At 34.2% G+C, this 23,933-nt stretch overlaps 1 protein-coding gene across 1 annotated transcript in view; it reads right to left on the bottom strand.

The window, feature by feature from the left end:
- Camta (Calmodulin-binding transcription activator) overlaps positions 1-23,933 on the bottom strand; it is a 1,249,189-nt gene that overhangs the window by 130,532 nt on the left and 1,094,724 nt on the right. The gene's annotated exons all lie outside the window — the stretch shown is intronic.

Here is a 23,933-nt window from a genome sequence, read left to right as displayed (position 1 = left end):
CCACGGCTTTCAACACATATGTATTAATATCTTGATAATTCGACTATTGTAAAATATGTTGCAGAGAAGGATTCAGTGTCTATAACGTTATTTCTTCTCCAGAATCAGTGATTCACTCATTGTCGTCTGGTCAGGCGCGCACCCAGAAATTCTTATTAGAAGGGGCCCAAAGTTTGGGAGGTCATACTACACAATACTACATCTATGCAGTATTGAACCATTGATATTCTACGTAACCCAAATAGACGCCAGGTAATTGTTAAACGCTGCCACCTGTATTTTCATTTTTTTTTAAAAAAATCTAGAGAGCCATATTGCTTTTATAAGAAAAGATAGTACAGATGAAATGTAAGACCATATCTTTGTCTTACATTAATCATTTCTCTGCTAAACAGGTATACTTTTATTAAGGAAGTGCACAAATGAATGTCGAGTTATGACTCGTTAGGGGCGAGCTCTGGACCGGTGGATTCGCCACTGCGTCTGGTAACCATAAAATTGCACAGTTTCAGAAATTATATTTACGGTTCTAAACAAGATGACTGCTAAGAAAAGAATATATAGACTGGTATATCCTTCGCATTTACCTTTATGCAGAAAAGTTTACTTACTTTATTGTTATTGATCCATTTATTCATTAAAGCTTTTTTTTAAAAGTTATTTAAACAAAAATTACAATTCTCTCTTTTGGAATAATGTTTACAGGACAGCGCAAAATGTGACATTTGTAACTTGCAAAGCGATCAGAAATAAATTATGTCGAGAATATTAGCAGAAGTTTGTCACACTTGATTCATCCATGCACTACAGAGCACGTTGATATATTCGCTTAATCCTGTGTTCTTGTTTTCACATGGCTTAAAATTGCGTTTTTACACCCATATCTTAAACAGTAAGTACTTGATTCTACATTTAAAATAAAATAGCATTTACGAATAACTGAATGATCCTTTTCTATTTATTCAAGCTTTAACAATGAAGCTGTATAACATATATTTAATAATGTGGGGAAATTATAAAAACGATTTTCAATAATTCAAAACAATGGAGATTAAAGATAACTATACATTGTTCAGCGTAAGCTCTAAACTCCGATAAACAAAATATTTGTATCCTTCCGCTTGTCACAAATACGATTGGTTAGTGATGTATCACTCCCACTCCCCACGGGGAGGAGCAAATTATACACGTGCATTTTGACAATACTGTCTCGTGTTGTCCAGATACTTACAGCAGCAGCAGAAAAGAAAGAAAAGAAACTCGAAAGATAATTTAAAAAAAAAAAAAAGATTTGAATTTCGCTCGTAAACAATTGTTGCTTAGTGAGTAAAGGTTTGCCTTGTTGGTGTTTCACCACAACACTCGCGAAACCGGGATTCATGCCAGTCATCTTTTCAGACTTTAAAAGCAGAACACCCGTCTACAGTTGAGTTGGCGTCATAATTACTGTGCATGCTTAGTGTTTATTTCTATTGTTTCATTAGCCACACTCGATTGCAGTATTATTAGATAATCCGTATTATATTTTTGTCATTTATAATAATATAGCAGTTTTATATGAAGCTTCATAGTAAAAGTAATAATGCAATCACATGAACTATTTTGCGGAGGAGTACAAACGTCGGTAGGAAAACAGCAAATCAGCGAGATTTAGTTTCACGTGGCTTTGTTTATCGCAGTTTAGAGCTTACACCGAATAATGTATAGATTTCAGTTCTCAGATATTAAGATCAAAGTTTCGAGAAAAATACCGAAAACACGCTGCTGAGTACACGCAGATAACTTTAAACAGGAACAATCTAAAAAAAAAAAAAAAAAAAAAAGCTAGGAGGATTTTTAACAATAAAATTCTATAAATAAAATTTGTTAACCTGGATTTCTCTTATATACTTTTAATTAACCCCTTTCCAAACTATATTAATCTATATTTTTGTAAAATTAATCTCTTTCTCTCTGGTTGTATATATGAGAGAGACAACAGTATATTTACATCTCTGTTTTAATTTTCTTTGGAATTTTAGGAATTCATTTTTATTCTAACACGCATGGAAAGTATATTTAACTCTTGCCAAGTATACAAAAATTTTCACTAATCAGTAATCATTGTTAAAAATGACCGATCTTGTATTTTATCTAGCTACGTATATATAAATGAAAGTAACTATGTAAATCATCAGACCGATCTCCATCAAAGTTTCAACACAAATGAGGTTCGAGCCTGAGATGGGTTTTATCATTTCATTTGAGGATACAACGTAGGGGAGGGGAAGGAGGGATATAAAAATAAATAAAACTTAATAACTCTTGAAACACAATACGATCTCGATCAAATTTGCCACATAGATGAAGTTCGAGTCTGCGACCTATATTTTTATAATTTCACTTTGACGGTGCAACTTAAGGGAGAGGGAGATATTTAAAAATGATCAAAAATGACCGATATTAGTGTTGAACCTATAGTCTTCGGGATCACTGAGATGAACAGTGACACTTCCGATGCCATTTAAATCCAAATTCTGCCCCGCAAGTTGAGAAGAGAAGGTATTATATATATATATATATATATATATATATATATATATATATATATATATATATATATATATGATCAAAAATGACTATAGTTTTCAATATCGCTGAGATGAATAGTGATACTTTCGATGCCACTTAAATCCAAATTCAGCCTCTTAATGTCCAAAATGTATTTTCCTGTGAGAAGAACGCGTATTCAGTTAGTGTTTTAATAAGAATGGATCTACAATTGAAACATATTAAATAGAAACAACTTCTACTCTTACAATACGTACTTTATCTTCAGTTTAGACCATTCATTGATCACGAAGTTATGCTGTAAAATTATGTTGTTAAATGTTATTATGTGTCAGTTCATTATCCTCAGGGATTAATTAAATGAAACTCATAATTTGGTAACCACAAACAATAATTTACTTTAAACATTTTGTAGATTACTCTAGCTGAGTACACGCAGATAACTTTAAACAGGAACAATCTAAAAAAAAAAAAAAAAAAAAAAGCTAGGAGGATTTTTAACAATAAAATTCTATAAATAAAATTTGTTAACCTCGATTTCTCTTACATACTTTTAATTACCCCATTTCCAAACTACATTAATATATATTTTTGTAAAATTAATCTCTTTCTCTCTGGTTGTATATATGAGAGAGACAACAGTATATTTACATCTCTGTTTTAATTTTCTTTGGGATTACAGGAATTCATTTTTATTCTAACACGCATGGAAAGTATATTTAACCCTTGCCAAGTATACAAAAAAATTCATTAATCATTAAATGCGGTGAAAAAGAATCTAGATTTCGTTAGACTTTCAATTCATTACGTACAGTCCGTTCTTTTTATTTGCTCATATTTGTACTTTTACGTAGACAAGGGATAAGTTGCTTTTACACTTATATTTAGACATAAGCTACTGATTTGTGCTACCTTGTCGGTTAGACAAGACCACGAAACAAATACCAGTGAACTTTCTTTTATTGAGATTTATAGGTAGGATTATTCGATTCCTAGACTTGTAACAAGGGTTTCAAACAAATATGTATGATAGTCTTAGGGTCCAAAAAACAATTCCTGAGGGAACGCAACAAAAAACTCAGCGATAGTATTAATCCGACTATGTTATTTTAGTTTATCTGTCCTACATAACTCATCACCTACATGAAATTAAAAAAAAAGAACAAAAAGAGAAGAAAATGTTCATGTTTAAAGAAACGTAAATAATAGTTCATGTCTTTTTATAGTAATAGAATAAGTTAAAGTAATATTGTTTGTGATTTAGAAATAAAAGGTACGGGGTAACGCACTGAACTTTCTCGCTCTAGCTCCCTAAAACAAATCATGTTATGGTGCAGTTACTAATAAAATATTTTCTTGAGAAATATGAACACAGTTACACAGCGTTTTCGGAAAACTTCCCCGAAGAAAGCACCCCAAAAAGTAAACTACCCCTTGTAGATTTTTTTTCGTAAGAAATGACTTGTCTTGTATTAGTGACATTAGTGAAATTTGTATTTACTAAATATGATCAAAATTGTCCGAATCATGTTTTTGAGAAATTCATTCAAAAAGAAGGGGCACGGTGTCTCAGTAGTACAGCGCTTACTTCTGGCGCTTGTGGTTTCTAGTTTACAACGATAACGTTGTATATATAGTATTAGCAATCTGTGCCAGCTTATAAAAAGGATCAGAGGCGAATTATTTGAGCAGTAATATATAAAGAAAAGAAAGACACATAGAGATATATCGAGAGATTATTTTGTAATCGTTAACTAGAAAAAGAGTTGTTGCTATGGAAACGTAGTAAATAAGTGTGTGTATGTATGTAGACATCTTGTTAAATATGCAAAAAAGTTGATTATGTACGCTTCTCATGGTTGAATATTAAAAATCAGCTAAGAAAGTGATAAAACGTATGAATTATTTCGAAGATTACTAAATTTGAGATTTTCGAACCACCTTCAATTGGTGCCTCAACACCGGGAAATATAAAAGTGTCGTTTTGAAGAATAGTAAAAACGGCAAGCTTTCAACGTGACATTAGTGTTACCATTTTGAGAAGCGGTAAGGTGATACACCGAAATATGGCAATGAGTGCAACAGATAGTGACATAACTGGTGATCAGAGTGTGTATCCAGAAATGAATCCTAATGAAAATTTGACTGACATTTTAAGAGACTTAGCTCAACAAATTAGGAATCAATCTGAGCAAATTAATGGCCAAGTTCGAAAAAGTGATGAGATAGCTCAGCAAATTAGGAACCAATCTGAGCAAATTAAGGATCAAGTACGAAAAAGTGATGAAATAGCACAACAAATTAGGGAACAAGGTCAACACTTTGATGAAAAATTGGATCAGAAGATAAACCAGCTAACTAAGCATTTTGATGAAAAGATAGCGAGGTTAGAACAATGTAATGAAAGTAGATGGGATCTTATTCAACGTCAACTGAGTCAGACGAACCAACACATAGTAGAAAAATTTGAACAATACGACGAAAAAATGGAAAAGGTAACACAAAGATTCACGGAAGTTCAAGATTCAGTAGATGGCCTAGAGTCAACGATAAATGCCCACGCCTATCACATTAAACTATTGCAAGATGAGGTGAACTTTATCAAGGAGAAATGTATTCCTGAAAATGCATTTCAGGACAATGGATACATGGATGTGGTGCATCCTACATCTACAGGTTGTGAACCTACTCGTCATCCCAGACCAATTTTGGAACTTAATGAATCTTCGAGCTGTGAAGAGAGTACTGATAGAGAAAGAAGAGTGAGGCAAAAAATCCCGGCGGAAACACATCTCCAACAGATGTATGAAGACAAATACAGGTAAACCGTTACAATTCAGCGAAGTTAAATCGCTTACAAAATTTAGTGGTGTGCCGGAGGATATCCCCGCTAGGGCATTTCTTGAAAAATTTCAGGATGAATGTGAGCTCATGGGTGCAGATGAGTCTCAGTTTTTAAAATTATTGCCGCATATATTATTACCACCCTGTTTAACATGGTTCAAAGCTATCAGGGGTAATCTTCGTACATATTCTGACTTCAAGAATGCTCTGCTATCAAATTATGAAAATGATTTTATGATAGCGAATAGAGATGCCGTCTTGCGAACGAAACATTTCAATCCAAAATTACACAGGATTATTACAGAATTTGTAGTATCTACATATAATGAGTTAAGATCACTAAATCCAAATCATCCGGAATCCCGAATTATAGCTTCCATTAGAATCTTATTGCCATTTCGACTACAACAGTTGTTAATGTCGGCGCAGTGCATTAGCTTTAATCACCTAATTATGCTTATTCAGAATTATGAAAGTCAGTCGGCAATACAGAATAACAATAAAATGCAGGATAGAGGTCAGGGTAATTTTGGACGCAATCAGACACAATATGCCTCTGTTCGTAATGTAAATGTACAACCTGAAAATAATTCTAATGTCCATAGTTTTAATAATAGAATGAATAGTTATACCGGTAATCAAACGCAACCTAATCAAGGAAACGGAGTTAGGAATTTTAGAAATAGCAACAGGAATTTCAGTAGAAGTAATAATTATCGCCGATTTTCACAAAATCAATTTGCAGATGGCAGGAATTCTGTAAATAGGAATCAAAATATGGTATCATTCTATGAAAGACAAGAATGTACACAAGATTGTGCTATACAATGTTGCTTAAATGAACCCTTCGAACGTATAACTTGAACTATCAAAAGGCGTCCGATGGATTTGTATTAAATTGACCTTTGCTTACGTCTATGGTTAATATGTTCTTCATTCGATTTATTATTAAAATGTATGTTAAAAATATATGCCATTGTGAAATAGTTCGAAAAAGTGATGAAATTAAGTTATGGCAGTCAACTGAAAATATTATTGAATTTGTTCCTTATAGTTTTGTTGCAATTTCCTTTTATAGCTTTAATTGAGGAAATGTTAATTTGTGTTTCATGCTAAGAAATTATCTAAAAGCTTTATTGTAAGACGGTACTCTTATTTTCGAGTTTTTATTCTATTCGAATTTTATGCGAATATTATAAATATTTAAAAATAAAAGATCATAATTTTAACGTAAACGTATGAAGGTAGTGACAGATATATAAAATAGATTCAACTTATTATATGGAAAGAATAAGAATAATGAATATCGAATCTCTTAATTTTTCAAAGTTTATTAATGTATTAAATGATAATCCTCAATGTGTTTATATGTTCTAATTTTGTTGCCTTCTGATCCTACTAATATTTAATATTATAAAGATCTTTGTTTGTAATTAATGTTGTTTGAACATGAAGGAAACATGAATAGCCTCATCGACGATAATTGTAAATCGACTTCTTAGTATTGATATATATTGATAAATATAAAAATGTATAATGTTATAATATGTTGTATATATAAATAGAAGAGTAAATATTTGTATTAAAAGTGATATTAAGTATATACGAGGGCTATTCAAAAGGTAGGTACTTTATAATCTTCAACCCAGGGTTCTTTCCTTCATAGCAAAACTATTACGGAAGTCCCGTCCGGACGACATCTACAACGATAACGTTGTATATATAGTATTAGCAATCTGTGCCAGCTTATAAAAAGGATCAGAGGCGAATTATTTGAGCAGTAATATATAAAGAAAAGAAAGACATAGAGATATATCGAGAGATTATTTTGTAATCGTTAACTAGAAAAAGATTTGTTGCTATGGAAACGTAGTAAATAAGTGTGTGTATGTATGTAGACATCTTGTTAAATATGCAAAAAAGTTGATTATGTACGCTTCTCATGGTTGAATATTAAAAATCAGCTAAGAAAGTGATAAAACGTATGAATTATTTTGAAGATTACTAAATTCGAATTTACGAACCACCTTCTAAGTTCGATCCCCGGGAAAGTAAATTTGTAATGGACAACATCGTGTCCGTGGGTTTCCGCGAAGTACTTCCGTTTCCTCCCACATTCACATCCCACCAATTCTTCCATCATTTTTTACTTGCCTTAATCATTTGTCTGCCTTAGCCTAAAGGGCATAATCATTAGATGTTAAATTAAAAGATTTCATTTTCATTCGAAAAAACCTTAGCCCCCAAAATAAATTACCCCCTCAAAGTAAATAATACAAGACTGAATACTTCCAGAAGAATGACATACCACAATCTAGTGTAGTTTATGAAATATTGATATATGAACGAAGTCATTTATACTGACCTGTTTATCGAGTTTTCTTTTCTTCGAGAAAATAGAATTTTTTTAAATGTTCACCCTCCAGTAAACTATCCTTCTTCCTTAGGGAATCTTATGAAAAAAAAAAACATATGTTCAAAGTTTGATGGGAATATGTTGAATGGTATGGCCTCTAGGCAAGTGGACGTGTTTACATTTTACGAACGAATAGACAAACAGATGGACAGACATTCAAGAATCACTTTTTCGTTACACTGTATATAGAGGTAACGAAATGTGTAAACCCTTTGAAATGTAGAATTTGAAATTTTTTTCCACCATCACCATATCTCTCCTATTGTCGATCGAAAAAAGAGAGAGAGAGAGGGAGAGAGAAAGTGAGAAAGAGAGAGGGAGAAAGACAGACAGACACACACACACACAATGTTGCATCATTTGGCCTAATCCTCGTTTCGTCTAACCAATTATCTGACACTTTTATGATAGATAAAAGATAAGATTTAATGTCTGCCATTTTAGGCGAAAAGGATACTCGTTTGGCCTAATCCACGTTTTGTCCAAAATGGCTTACTATAAAAAAAATCGTTGAGATAAATCTGGAGGGAAATTTTTCGAAAAAAATATTCCCTACTATGTGAAGAACTGAGAAATACAAATTAGTTTTCCCATAACTAATTTGTAATAGGACTATTTGCTTTCGGAAAAATGTTTCGACAGTTGTACAGTTACTTTTTCGTTCTATTTTGAGAATATTAATGCCCTCACAGAGTGTAAAGTGGCTATATTGGAGATGAGAGAAAAACAATAAGTTACACCTGTTATTAATTTTGTTTAAAGGTGAGCGCTGTTCAAAAGTAATTTTTAGTTTGCAGTTTGTTTCCAAATATCTGATATTGTCAAACGGTACTGCTAATCGGTATGTTAAAGGAAATACAGTTTGTGTGTTTCTTCTTATGATGCAAAAGTCATTTTATTGTAGGTTTTGCTGATCTTTCAGAGGATTTCATTCCAGTTTCAATGTTTTTTGAAACTGTTAATGTATTATAAGGTACCCTATTGTGATGCTATTGTAATTATAATTCGTATGAAATTTGTAAATATTTCGAGCTAGATCTGACAAAAGATTCCTAAATTTGCTCATAACTTAAGAATGGACAACTGTGATCGAAATGAGTGATTTGTGACAAATCGCTCCGCTGACAAATTGCTCTTTGGATAATTCTACAATCTAAACATCTCAATGTGTTAATAACGAAGAAAGAAGAAAAATATATTCCAGTTCTTATTATTACTTTTGAATTTACAACTTTTGAGTTGAATTTCCACTCGTTTCACATACTACCATGAATGTACACAGCATAAGTCTCTGACTGTGAGATGCAATGAGATTGAAATCCGGGCTTCTCGGTGGTTCTTTCAACAGGAGGAAGTGGAATGCTTCTCCAAACAGATGGTAGCCAACCGGGATATGTTACGAGAGTTGTTGTCCTGCTGGTACACTTCATTTCCACTCGTATGGCAGAAATATAGTTGACTCTGGAGATCTTCGTACGTCAATACAATACGGTCGAGTAGTAGGTACCAAAGCTCCAAAACATTGCTTACAGAAAAACACAAATTTGATGCCAACATGGAGTCTCCATTATCTTGTACAGTTCCAACCTGACATGATTTCGTTGGGCTGGCATCAAATTATAGATCACTATCGGCGTGACGAGATTAAAATCGAGACTCATCGCACCATGCTACTCGTTTTTATGGTCCAGTCACTACAGTCTGTTGCCAGTGTAAGACATTAACCGCAGTAACGTATAATGACAAGTTGTAACCTCGTGGGTTATCGGCTTCTGAAGTTCATACGATGAAGCGAACGTTGTCTACTAACTACCCGGCTGAACCTCTTATTCAGTTGGGTGTCCGTCTGGGCTAAAGTTACTGGTGTTCGGCGCAGTAAGCAAAGTTATGAAAACATTTATACCTTGTTCTCTTACATGTGAGTTTCTTTTTACATTGTTAAATTACTGTAGATTTCCAAATTATGCAGATTCAATATTGAAACCGGAAATATATTTATAACTTCCGGCAGCAATACAGTGATAATGTGAGACATGTAACCTGTTTATCGGAAGCTGAGTTCTCATCAAAAACGACTTCTTTTATCTCTTACGATATTTAATATTTAGGAATCAATTTCTCTGATCTAATGCAACATGTTTTCTGCTTATCCAAGAAGAATCTACACCTCAAAATATTAAAAATCAACCAGAAATAACGTAAATATGTGGAAAATCATGGAAATCACGAAACTCCAGGTAGCAGATGAGAAGAATTGGACATGGTGGGTACTGATTTAAACCATAAATAAATAAATACATACATAAAAATACAAGATTTCGCCTCACTTTTCAGATAAAGAGAAGTCTGTTAATCTTATTATATGCCGTATAATTTCTTTCCAATACAATCAATCCTATAAAAAGATGGAAATGGATACGGTGTGGGAATGAAATTCTACTTCTCGAAAGATTCCCAAAACAGCCATGAAACAGAAAAAAAAACACTAGGTAATGAAGAATAAACATTAAATTTTATTAACTTTTCCTTTGTGATTGAGCACGCTAATAAAGCCTTAAAGAATAACAACGAAGAACTACTAAACATTTTATCAGGAACTGGAATGGAAATCTTAAATTGCCAAGATAGCACAGAAACCACTCACATTTTCATTGTAATTTCTACGACTTCGAACAGCTGTTATAGAGTCATAATGGAAAGTTTATATCTTACCACTAAGAACATCAGGGGAATTAATTCAGTATCTCAAAATTACACGAAAATTACAATTCGCCGCTTTTTTTCCTTTTCCTTCAAGATAACCTAAAAGTATACGGAGTTTCACCACTGACTCCTACATAACAATAACTCAGAGCTACTCGAATTATCTGTAAGAATAAATTGCTACAACCTTCTGTGGATTGCTGATAAGTACTTAAGTGTCGTTTCGTAGACATCGCTGTTAACAAACATCACCTTCAAATTCTTCCGCCTGTTGCCTTATCACAGCGCACTGAAGTCGAAAACGACCAGAGGCAAGGGATAAGGTCTGTGGCCAATGTTAGGGTATAATATGTGCTTGTGATTGAGTGAATATGGAATATATATATATATATATATATATATATATATATATATATATATATATATATATATATATATATATATATATATATGTGTGTGTGTGTGTGTGTGTGCGTGTGTGTGTGTGTGTGTGTGTGGTTGAGTGCGGTGCACTAAGTGGACATAGAAATCACCGGGTTCCTTTTACTTTTCAAATGATAGAAGCCGCACTGTTGGGAAGAAATAAGTACATAGTGTATTAGTTATTTTATTAGGATCACGGTAGTGGTCTTATACGAGTAATTGTAAGTTCATAATGTTAGTAGGTTTGTCTGCTCCTCCGCACGATAACTCTTGAGTGAAAGCAAATTTCTGATTATTATTATTATTATTATTATTATTATTATTATTATTATTATTATTATTATTATTATTATTATTATTATTATTATTATTTGCAAAAGATAGCTCGAGCAATTATCTCGGACGAAATCTCTAATGAAGTAAATTCATTAACATCTTGCGAGTAACGGTGACTTTAACCGGTGGCTATCTATGCCGCATACATGGAACACTGACCAACGGCGCCGACTTTTCACAGTGTATGTGGGTGTATATCAACGGCGGGACGTGTTAGCCTATATGTTTACAGGGAAATCTCGATATTTGATTGATTTATTTTTAGTTAAAATCTTTTCATGAACACTGTCATAAAGGGCTGTGCAGTGATAAAGTAAAATATACCGGTACTATAAGGATAAGTTGGGGCTGCCCTAGCTCAATCGGTAACACAGCTGACTTAAACGTAAAGAGGGGGCGGGGTGGCTCAGTGGTAGAGCGTTCACCTCCGGGGCTCGGGGTCCCTGGTTCGATCCTGGCTCGCGCCGTGTGGACTTTGTGGTGGACAAACACCGTGATCGTCGGTTTTCGGGGATCCCCGTTTCCTCCCACTTTCTTCATTACACCATTTCATTCATTTCTCATAATCACCGTCTCCTTTAAGCTAACCGGAATAAGCGTGGGACGTAAAACTGACAGATTTCATTTAATTTAAACGTAAAGAAATAGGTTTAAACCAGGGTCCAATCTAAATTGTGTGGGTGCCGGAGCCCAGGAGCATCCACGTAGTCGGTGCGCATGAAACTGACCGCTTCAATTACGATCATCGATACATCATTTATAAGTGTAAGTTTCGAATAATCATCTGTACTTTTTTTTTTTTTTTTTTTTTAGCAGAGTTTACTTTATTACATAAATACGCATGTAATAGGGATGGCCAAAATTTTCTGGAATCCGGATTCTGGAAAAAAATCCGGAATTTTTCTGAATTCCAAAATTTTCTAAATTCCGGAAATTCTTTGATTTTACTTTCCGGATTCCGGATACATATAATCAACTTTGCAATTATTCGAAATGCTCTCATCATTAGCAGCGTCGTAACTCGAAACTTTCAATGGGGAGGGGGACTAGCATTAACATTTGGGGCCCTAAGTAGTGCCCCTATATAGATATGATATGAAATTTGTTCCCTTAGAATTTAAAACATTTTTATTACTTCTAGAGGCCCCAGTTGGCCCAGATTAATTTACCTGGGTATACTTCATCATAGGGGAATATATTTGTTCAGAAAACAGGGTAGCAAAAGCATCTCAAATTATTCTAAGTTATTTTGAAAGTGGTATGGTGGACCCATTCTACGCTTCGGTAGTTAACATTTAACGTTACAACAGTACGTTGAATATTTTACTACTTGTAAATCCTTATTTTATTGTAATTTTAGGGCGTAAGATATTTTAGAATATGTACTAGGCTGATTATGTAATTCGAAGAAGAAAAAGAAATATGTTAATTATAATATCGATATAAAAAGATATTCATATGTTATATATTTTTTAAACAATAGGATTTTGAAATGTCGTTGTCAGGACAACAGAAATAAATAGATGGATTTATTCAATGGAGTTTGCATTTTTAATGGCTCAATAATTTATAAGTGAACCATTCTAAATTGAGGGAACAGTACTTGACATAACTTACAAGCCTTTGGGGATTCTTATAGTAGACATTTCACTAAAATGGACCCAGATCACAATTTTTGTTTCACTTAAGAGATATCTTGCTTTTGGGTCGTGCTTAATCTATCCCATGCTTTATTTATGCATTCATGTTCGTATTTTTATCATACATGGAATAAGAAAATTAGATCCTGATAAGAATATTTGAAAATGATATCTTGAAGTGGTCTTTCTCAAACAGAGGGGATATTAAATGTAGAGACAGTTGCTTCCTGACCTCAAGTTACGGCCCTGACCATTTATTTACCATATTTTCAATACTTCTTTTTTAAATGGAAAAACTTTGAACAAATAATTTTTATGACATAGTTTACACACATTGTCTGCTACATCTAACTTTCTTACGGCAATCTATCTTCACATACGATACGATCATAGTAAGCTGTATATGTTATTTGTCTGAAGTTATACAAACATATTTATATAAATTTTACAGTGTTAGTATTCAAGATAATTCTATCATCTGCCCACTGAATATTTAGCTCAATTCTGTACGTCTTGTTTAAGTTCCCATTTATAATTATCTTTCGGCATACTTCTAATTTTAACATTCTAATACAAATATTAATTTTGTTAATAGTTTCCAATAAGAGGAGATGAAAAATATGGTTTACTTGTCTCGTCTCATATTCTCGAAGAGTTCTTTCTAATTTCGTGTAGGTTCTCAGATAGCTTTTACCGTCTCGCCTCCTTTTATAAATTTATGTACAAAATTTACGTCCTTATGCTCTTCTTAATTACATGTAAAAGTGATCAGAATTCTTTCGCATCACGAGAGGCTAACGAGTGTTATATAAGAACATTTTAACCATATTTATTATTGGAATATCTTATATAATGACTTGTTTATTTTTAAAGGTTGATGAATGCTCTTCATTATGTTCGTACACTCACTCACTTTATCAATCTAGAGCTTTTTTTTAAATGGTGAATCATGGAATGAGTTCTAAAACTTGGGTGAACTACTATTGTCAAAGAAACTCGAGAAATTACTCGCCTCGTCTCAAAAACAAGGATTAATATGTTTCTTATTTTGACTCGAACTTGAAAATACACTTTTCGTTTCGTATTTAAGACGAGAATCAAGAAACATAAGAAATTTCTCTTCTTGCGGGAAACACTACAAGCAACGAAATTCATTCTACTGATACTAAAACTTATATCGTCGTATAGATGTAATAACTACACGTGCGTTGTGGAACTGAAGGAATGATTTTGTATTACGTAATAATTCTATTTTTTTAAAATGCTATTAACAGTTCGTAGGCAAAAATACAACACTATGTTAAAACTATTATATAATCACTTTAAACAGACCAGAAAATTTATAATATAGGGTGACAGAGCAGGTTAAGGCCTTTGTCAGAAGGTTAATATATTAGAATTGTAAGATTCAAACTGATATATATAAAATCAAAATAAAAAAAACAGCCAATTTCGTAATATACAATTAACAGAACTGTGATAATAATTAGTCTCATTTAACTACCATTTTAAAGAAAGAGTCATTAAACCTTTCTTAAAATTGCACATCCAGCATGCAAAAATTTTGGTCGTCTATTGTCGTATTTTAACATAAAAGACTGGTTCTCTGAATAAAAGATTATAACATAAAAATACACTGAAAAGACAAAATAACACTGAAAACAAGATTAGCAGCTACAATCCTTGTCTTAAAGTTAAAACAGTTTAATTTTTGTAAGATTTTCTCTGTTATTCCTCTTAATATATGTTCATTTTAAATTGTAAGACACTGTCACCCTTCTCAGTATTTCGCATTTTGAATGTAATGCTACCGATTTTGATCGATTCCTAACACTATAAATCGGCACTCTTATTCATATATTTTCTAAAGTAATATTTGCTAATATATTTGTTATCCAACACCATTTAAATAAATAATTTATCAATAACTTTCTTCCTTTTAGATAGGGATTGAAGTCCCTAAAATATTAACCATTATTCATAGTCATATATATATATAATTCTTTTTCATTTTATAACATAGCATAGATTTTATACTAATAATCTATCTAATATAAATAAAATAAAGTGTTTGTGTGTTTGTTTCTCTGTCAGTGTGCGGCATGCGGACCGGACGAGTGGACCGAGAGTTACCAAAATTTGGTCACGGGTACCTTAATCCAGGCCCTAGATCACGATGAAGCTTTTTATTTTTTTAATTTCGAACCAGGGGGTCTCAGAGGGGCATTTACCGGGATCGGACTGGGGACCAGACAAGTTGACCGAGAGTTACCAAATTTTGGTCACGGATACTTTAGTCGAGGCCCCAGACCAAGGCAAATATTTTTGTCAAAATTCGAACCAGGGGAGTCTCAGGGGGGTGTTTACCGGGACATATAAAAGTAGTAGAGAGTGACCGATAGTAGTGTCGAATTCATAGTTTTCGCGGTCGTTGAGATCAATGGTAAAACTCGCATTGACTTCCAAATTCACTCTATTCGGCTGCGGGCCGGGGTTCACCGGGGGGTGGTGGTACCGAGACATGTAAAAGTATCCAATATTAGTATCAAATTCATAGTTTTTGAGGTCACTGAGGTCAATGGTGACACTTCCATTAGCAATCATTTGCAAATTCAGCTACCATTGTATGGGGGGTCAGCGGGGGGATACCGAGACATGTAAAAATAGCCCAAAATGACCGATATTAGTGTCAAATCCATAGTTTTCGCGGTCGCTGAAATGAATGGTGATACTCCTACAGGCGTTGACCCATGCGAAGAATGGGTAGATTCAGCTAATAAAATAATAATAATAATAATAATAATAATAATAATAATAATAATAATAATAATAATAATAATAATACAATTCTTAAAATGTATAGTTATGCTTTGATTCATATCTTATCCATATTAACATTACATTTAACTAAAATATATGAACATCTACCAGTACCATACAACTAGAATATTCCGCAACGTAGAGACAAACACGTAGATTTATACCTAAATATTTTCAGTCAATTAATTTCAGTATATTGACATTATCGCATCTCATTTTTAACTTTTTTTAAATGCATTTTACAGAAGACATATCATATCCTAAATTTAGAAACTATCAAATTAATTTTCCAAACATTTTGAAAAATAAATGAATGTTTGAGCCTAATTTAATTTGATGACTTGTTTCATTTGAATTGATACCATTTGGTGGGGAAAAATGGTTAATTAGATAATCGTTTGAAAAAAAGAATACTATAAAAACTCGTTAAAGAGGATTATATTCAATGTTGCATTCTACCAATGGCTTTCACGCTCAAACGCAATTGATTACTGTTATTAAGCTTAAAGCAAGTACATACAAAAAATTGCCTTTATGGTATTGTTTAAAATTATCTTACATATGCGTAAGCAAAAGCACTTGATTTAAAAGTGGTTAGTTGAGTGTGGAAAATGAACCTCATTACCTCTTTTCAAAACTGGAAAATTTCGTTTATACTCTCAATTACACAAATATATAACATTCATCCATGCGTAAATTTAGGGGAACGGCACTAGGGCAACTGGAAACTTATTAGAGTCTGAAAAGATTTTTCTGACCCTTTTGTTCTAATTCGTTTCCCTTCATTTTTATTATACAGGGGGTAACAATTCTTCTTGGTCCGTATCAAACCACATAAATTCAGTTGACATAATCCCTCAAGAAAGAAATAACCTGTTTTTAAACTTACTCAATGTGACTGCGATTCCCCCTCTTCTCACACAGAAAATGCAAATTGCTACAGCATTATTACTGCTAAATTGTCATGTTTCATTATCGTGAAAATTGACACATAATTGACGCTTCAGCTTAAGGTTGCCAGAATGACTATACCACAACAGTAATGTTCATTATTTTTATTATAAACATAATCGAGATGCCAAGCACGGTACCATATTACTGCGCTGCTTTACAATTAACATCAAGTGTTCAAAGTAGCTATACTGAGAAAAAATGTAGGTGGCGTACTTAAAAAGCTAGGTTACATGCGTAATTCCTGTAGTTTTTGGACTTAACGTACAGCAGACGTATAACTGAAAACGCATGTTTTAGAATACTTTCTGTATAAGTGTCCCATCTATACGTACTTTCCGTATGAAACAATGTAGGCAGTCAGGATCTCAAATACAAATGGACGTATATAACATATAGCTGAGGAATGTAACATAAGCATATGCACGTGACATACGGAAAACTCTTAGATGTCAGAGTTGAGTTGATTTTGGGTTTAACGTCCCGTTCAGCAGCGAGGCTATATGAGACGTGGACCTACTGATTAACGTGGAATCCGAACCACATGAGCTCCCGCCGGGAATCGAACCCGGGCCTCCCACGCGAAAGGCGCGTATGCTAACCGCTTAGCCACGGATGAGCTCTGTTAGATGTCAGACATCCTGCAACGGCATGATGCAACATCTAAGGGCAGTGCCTATGTAGCATACGGATAACGTATGCTCCGTACTGATTTCTATAGTAAGCAAGAGGATACCGTATATTTGTAGAATATACCGCTGTCCGGAGAACAGGTTTTTCTCAGTGTAGCAATCGTGAAGTTAGGGATGCTTTATGTTTGTTCGAAACAAATGAAATGAAATTAAATCCTTCAGTTTAACGTCCCACGATTATGCCCTTTGGGATAAGGGAGACGATGATTAAAGCAAACGAATGATGATGAAATAATTGGTAGCATGAGAATGTGGGAGGAAGCGGGAGTACCCAGGAAACCCACGGACACGATGTTGTCCACCACACACTTACCTAGGCGGGGATTGAACTAGGGACCCCACGCACCAAAGGTAAGTGCTCTACCACTGAACCACCGTGCGCCCTTTGTTTATTCGGAGTTTAATGTTTATTTTCAGCACCGCTATATGAGGCGGGACCTCTTTCGTCCCGAAGGCGAGAACACTTACACTTAGCCACAGGGGATGGATGCCGGCCACCTTTAGCTCCTGCGTCAGTTATACTGTATGTCAGCGTTTCCCAACCTTTTTCAACTTGCGGCACACTACAGGTATAACTTGAATTCTCGCGGCACACTCATATTATTATTATTATTATTATTATTATTATTATTATTATTATTATTATAAATAATAATAATAATAATAATAATAATAATAATAATAATAATAATAATAATAATAATAATAATAATAATAATAATAATAATTGCAAATATAAAATACCATTGTATTTTTCTCTGTGATTACTGATCTTCTCACAGAGATGAAAGCTCGATCACTGGTTTTCCCCTATACTAATTCATTATGCTTTTTTTTATTATAATTTTAAAATAGAAAACAATTGCAATGAAATATAGGACTCAGATTTTTAAAAATACGCTTTCTTTTTCGAAAACTGTATCCAACCTTTCACTAAGAACGAAGATCACTGAATAACGAACGAACAAACAAATGTTTTGTACTTTTAACTTTGCTATTTTAACCAAAACCGGTGAATATTATTGCAATCACACAGCTTGCGATGCGTCGAAGTCAAAACACAGCTGTTGAACAAAGTGTTGTTCTGTCATTCAAGTGCGAATGAGTGTTCTACGAACGTTCATTTGACGCGTACCGTACAAGTGCTTCCATTTCTCGGTGTTAGTATGACTCTTAATTGAAGCGTAACATAGCATCTAACTGTGGAAATGTGTACGAGCCGAAATAGTGTCTGCTACACAGTAATAGATGTAGAATAATATATTAGAATTACAGTAATTTTTTCCATGGTAGAAATTCATAGTAATGTGACATACAAAAATATACATTTTTTCCTAAGTCTTGCAATTTGGTTGCTATAGAATTAATAATTTTGTTTCGATTTCCTCGCGGCACACCAGCGGTCCATTCGCGGCACACCGGTTGGGAAACGCTGCTGTATGTGAATCTTGACGACAGTGAGATTTGATGCATCAGTAACGAAAATACGGTAGCAAACAGCACCAAAATTGAGCTGTGCCAAACTGCATCCTATCCGCAGAAACAACTTGTGTACGGCCTCTATTAGAATGTGACGTTCTTGTGTAAATTATACATTTTTATAAATAATAATATAAAGCTCCCCATTAATTTCAACTAACAAGGGAAGTACTTGAAGTGGTACAAAGAGATCTGCATGTGTTATATATCGTTGGAAAGGTCACACCGAGTACACCTCACATATAAAATATCTCGCTTGAATAGAGCCTGTAGAGGGCGTGGCGACCATTTGAAGATCTGACCAAAGCATGCTCCGAAATACCAGAAAACGTAGACAAAATAGAAACCTAAGATGTAATTGTTTTGAGACGTAGTATAGTAGGTTAAAAAGTTAGCTAAAATACGAATCTGACATCAAATGTTTACAAATAAAACGGCGGAAACAAATTACAAAAAAACAAGCTATAGATCTGAAATTGGGTATATAGAGATACTGGACGTCGCTATGTATGGATTGCATGTCAAAAGTGTGAAATTCAAAATGGTGGACAAAATGCAAAGCACGGCTATGGAACTGCAAGCAGGTAGGTAGAGGTTATCGTGGTCGCGGAGAATGAATTCATTGTTAAAAGTGCAAAATGCAATATAAAGGATCCAATATGGCGGACAAAAGTGCAAAAGTACTAAATTGACATACGTGTATCGAGACGAGCCTGGGCTCCGTCTCGGTCTCGCCTCGATTTGGAAAAGCACATCTCTGTCTCGAATTAGAAACGAGCAAGAGTCGATACCGCTACTAGTCTCGGTGTCGGTATCATCCTTACTCATTAGAGTGAACATTTGTCATAAATATGGCTCACAAGTGTATGCGGCATAATATGAAACCAGAAAGACAATTGTGGAAGCATAGCGATATTTTAAACTTCAACGCGCACTTTTTATTATCAATGTTCGGATCTTCAGATGATATCTACAAATAATCGCAATGTACTCTACAGACGCCATTCACGCGAGGTATTACATATGTAAAGTGTACTCTGTGTGATCTTTCCAATGATATATAACATATGTAGATCCTCGCGTACTAGTCCAAGTACTTCCCTTGTACGTGTTTCTGATTACTTTAATACGTACTAATCACGTACTTATTACAATTTCAATGACGGACCTCGTGTTACTACCTTACCCCGCCTTGTGGGTGTGTATGCATTATCCGAAAGTACTGGAAATCTAAATAGGCTATTATTACTTTAAAATTTATTTTAAACGGATAATTTAAAGCTTATATATTTCAAAGAGCAACTGTGGCAAAGTGGTACCTAGGTAGTACAGTGTTCACCTCTGGTATAAAATATTTCCTGGGTCGATCTACAGACACGTGTGTTTGTAATGAACAACATCATACGCTTAAGTGGTCTCGAGGTTCTCTCGTATCATAATAATCCATTTGCACTTATGATCCGTCTACTTTAGCCTACAGAGCATAATCATAAAACTAGATCATTCATTTACAATTGGTCGATGTATAACGTAGAAAAGCATGTATAATCAGGTAAAAAGAAAAGAGGGCAAAGAAAAGGAGGGAATGAAGTACGAGAATGGAATAAGCAAGTGTTGGCAGTGTATAGATACGTAGTCACAGCACTAATTTGTTTGCAAAACCACAGACTGCGATCTTGATGTTTGCCTGTCACCACTGTGTTTTACCAATGCCAGGAGCCATATCAGTTCCTTCTCCTCTCAGTATTGTTTACTGGGAACGAAAACACTAAATTATGATCTCAAAGAGCATTCACCTAGAAATACTTAGAAATAACAGGGCTAATTTCATCGACCTTAAGATCATATAAATCTGCGAGAGTCGTCAATATATGCCAGCACGTATCAGCTATACCTTTTCAATGTATTTTTCTTTCTTTCTTTTACACAGCGGTAATGCTCGTAATCAGTCAATTTCAAAGGTATTGGTTTAGAAACTTGCCCTAGGAGAAACTGAATCCAATTATCCGTGTACATTTTCGATTGAAACACGTTGCTGTAAAGTACCTTAACAACGAATAAATCAAAAATAATTAAAACGTACATGGATTATCCTCTAATTTGTTTTAATCTGTCTTTAGGCACAGTTTCAACTTCTATCTCTTGAACTGACTGAATTGCGGTGAATACTCTCACTCTCTACAAAACAAGTACAGCTCACAGATGACAAGAAGAATCCTAAAACAGGGGAAGTGGGGAAAGGTCAACGAGACAGTCAAGTCCATTTTCGGTTTTTGAGGTGTGATCTATACTTAGATGTCGTCTGCTACTCCGGGTAGTTATCTGTGTGCTATTCCGTGGTGTCGTTTGAAACACCCATGCGAAAAGTGGGCGAGCCCATACACTACTTCTGCTAGGGTTCTTCTCGTCATCTGTGAGCTGTAGGTTTCATTTCATATGTGAAATTCCGGTAGGCCAGTGATGCCAACCATTGGAAAAAAATCCCATTTTGTAGAATTTTTTTACATTAGTCTTTTTAATAGCAATAAAGCAAATATTCGTCAAAATTGTCAGCATATATGGGATTTTTCATGTTAATTTCATCAGCACCAACAAAATTCTCTATGAGAAGAAAGTAGGCTAATGACGCTTGAGTAGAAGTGAAATCACTGTTAAGTGTTAAATTGTGTTATTTGAAAGTGTATACTAGTATGAAAGTGATCTATGCAGAAAATTGTGGATCTCAAAAGACAAGTAACATGAATTATACTCTGGAGTTTTAGGGAAAAAATCACAAAAGAAAGAAAATAAATTACTATGAAAGAAACTCCCATTTTCTAAAACGTCCCACAGGGAATAACTGGAGAGTGAAGTTTGTCAAAGTCGTACTACGTTCAGTGGAACATTATGACAAAAAAGCGTGATAAAAATACTAAATTCTGACAACGAAATGTGCTTGTTTTCATCAGCAATTTTATTAGTCTCTTTTAATTAAGGAAAATACTTATTAGGAGTTTAGAAGATCGGAATATACGAACAATTCATTCAAATATCGAAAAAAAATAACATACAGTATAGTGCTGCCAAAATGTCTTGATCCGTGGCATAAATGCAAACTAAAGCTCACACCCTCGACACACCCACGCGTTTAGCCAATAAGAGTTCAATTGTTGCGAAGCGAGAGAGCCTTGCAACCATGGGAGTGAAATTCCTTCAGCCGATAGCAGTGCTCAAAACGGAAGACTAGGTGTCAAGTCAATGTGATATATCTATAGTTTTTAATATTCGTATTTTATAAATTTTGTAATGTGGGAATTCCTGCCTTTCAAGATGGGATTTTATAAAGTTCCAGGTTGGCATCACTGAGGTAGATTTGCAAACTATGAACATGGGCGTAACTAGAGTAAGTTACGCCAATGAGTATGAGAACTTAATATTGAAACTAGAAGTGGTAGATCTACACTTCCGGTATCAATAGAAGAAATCAGGTCGTAGATGAAACTCAAAAGATCCAATATATTTCAGGCAAAAATTTTCTTCTAGGTCTTATATCTGGAGAACTAAATATAGTGTAGCCAAACCAAAATTACCAAAGCGGTGGCTCAGTGGTAGAGCGTTTACCTCCGGTGCTTGGGGTCCCTGGTTCGATCCCAGCTCGTGCCGTGTGGACTTTGTGGTGGACAAACATCGTGTTCGTTGGTTTTCTCGGGGTTCTCCCGTTTCCTCCCACTTTCTTCATTGCACCATTTCACTCATCTCTCATAATCACCGTCTCCTTTATCCTAACCGGCATAAGCGCAAGACGTAAAACAAAGATTTCATTTCATTTCATTTTTACATACGTCACATGTTACTTTTTCGTTTTTGTTGAAACGAAAATTAACAGGCATTTCAAATGGTGGGTGCTGGTGTACAACGTGCTCTGATTTGTACCACGCATATTGAAATATACTTTGAAATCGTAGAGAAGAAAACTGATTACGCACAAGTGGTTGTAATTTGATAATTACATTGATAATACGCACATGCAATTTAATATTGAATACAAATCCCCCGAACATCACGATGTCTGTAAATCTACATATAAATTGTTGCTGTTTAAAGGCTGTAACTGACCCGCGAGCAGTGTTCGTAATTTGAGGGAAATTTCGTAAGTAAAGTCAGCAAAAGGAGAAAAAAGGGAATTTTTTGATAAAAACGTGAAAATCTACGGAAATTCTCGCGCTGACTAATGGACCTATATAAATGCTTAAATTTTTCTTTGTTCTTCAGAAATAAACTAAAACAATAGCAATAGTTTGTGTGTATGTTTTTATAGTAGCATAATATGCACCCATTGTTGGCTGAATTTATTTGCATGTATTTTTTGTAAAAAAAAAAAAAAAAATACAATAAAATAAAGTGAAAAGTAAAAATAATAGAAGCAAAGAGCAAATGAATAAAACAAATGTGGTTAACAATTTCCTTATTATAGCTAAAATAATCTCATCACATAACATCTGTCAAAAAAATTAGACACTAGCAAACTAGGGAAAATCTGATAACAAAGGGAAAATTTTGTGTAAGTGGAAACCTATGAACACTGTCTGCGAGCCCTTTTAGTATCGTCAGCAGTGTCATGATTATTTTCTTTGGCGAGTTCTCGCATATCCCTCTCACAATGATCCGTCCAAGAATCTAGCAGGAGTGCTCTATTATTCGTGTTAGGGAATATTCTGTAACAACATGCGGTAGTGTGTTCCTTGGTAAGTTTCCCTGAACATTATGCAGCTAAATATACGTTTACGGGGCGGTGCAATGTTCCTTTTACTCGTGGATCAAAGGCCTCGCTAGATTCCTAAAGAACAATGAATAAGGAAGAAAGTTCAACTTCCTTTCTTGAAGAAACAATTGGTTGAATTGTGTAACTGTGTGCTGTAGATTGCACAACAGCCTCTATATATTTTGATCCACAAAGGGATCAATTTCGACCGCTATGCATCTCCAGTTAAAATCTACTCTGATCCGAATTGCAGACATGTTTTGTTCCAACATTAGCGATGTTTTCCTGTACTAGTTGTATGAAGTTGGTAATTGTTGTTTTATTTTCTGTGCTTTGTT

Source organism: Thermobia domestica, chromosome 15 (assembly GCF_964235325.1).
Source record: "Thermobia domestica chromosome 15, izTheDome1.hap1.1, whole genome shotgun sequence".
Taxonomy (NCBI): Eukaryota; Metazoa; Arthropoda; class Insecta; order Zygentoma; family Lepismatidae; genus Thermobia; species Thermobia domestica.
Note: the sequence above shows the minus strand (reverse complement) of the source record. Positions and strands in the feature narration are given on the sequence as shown.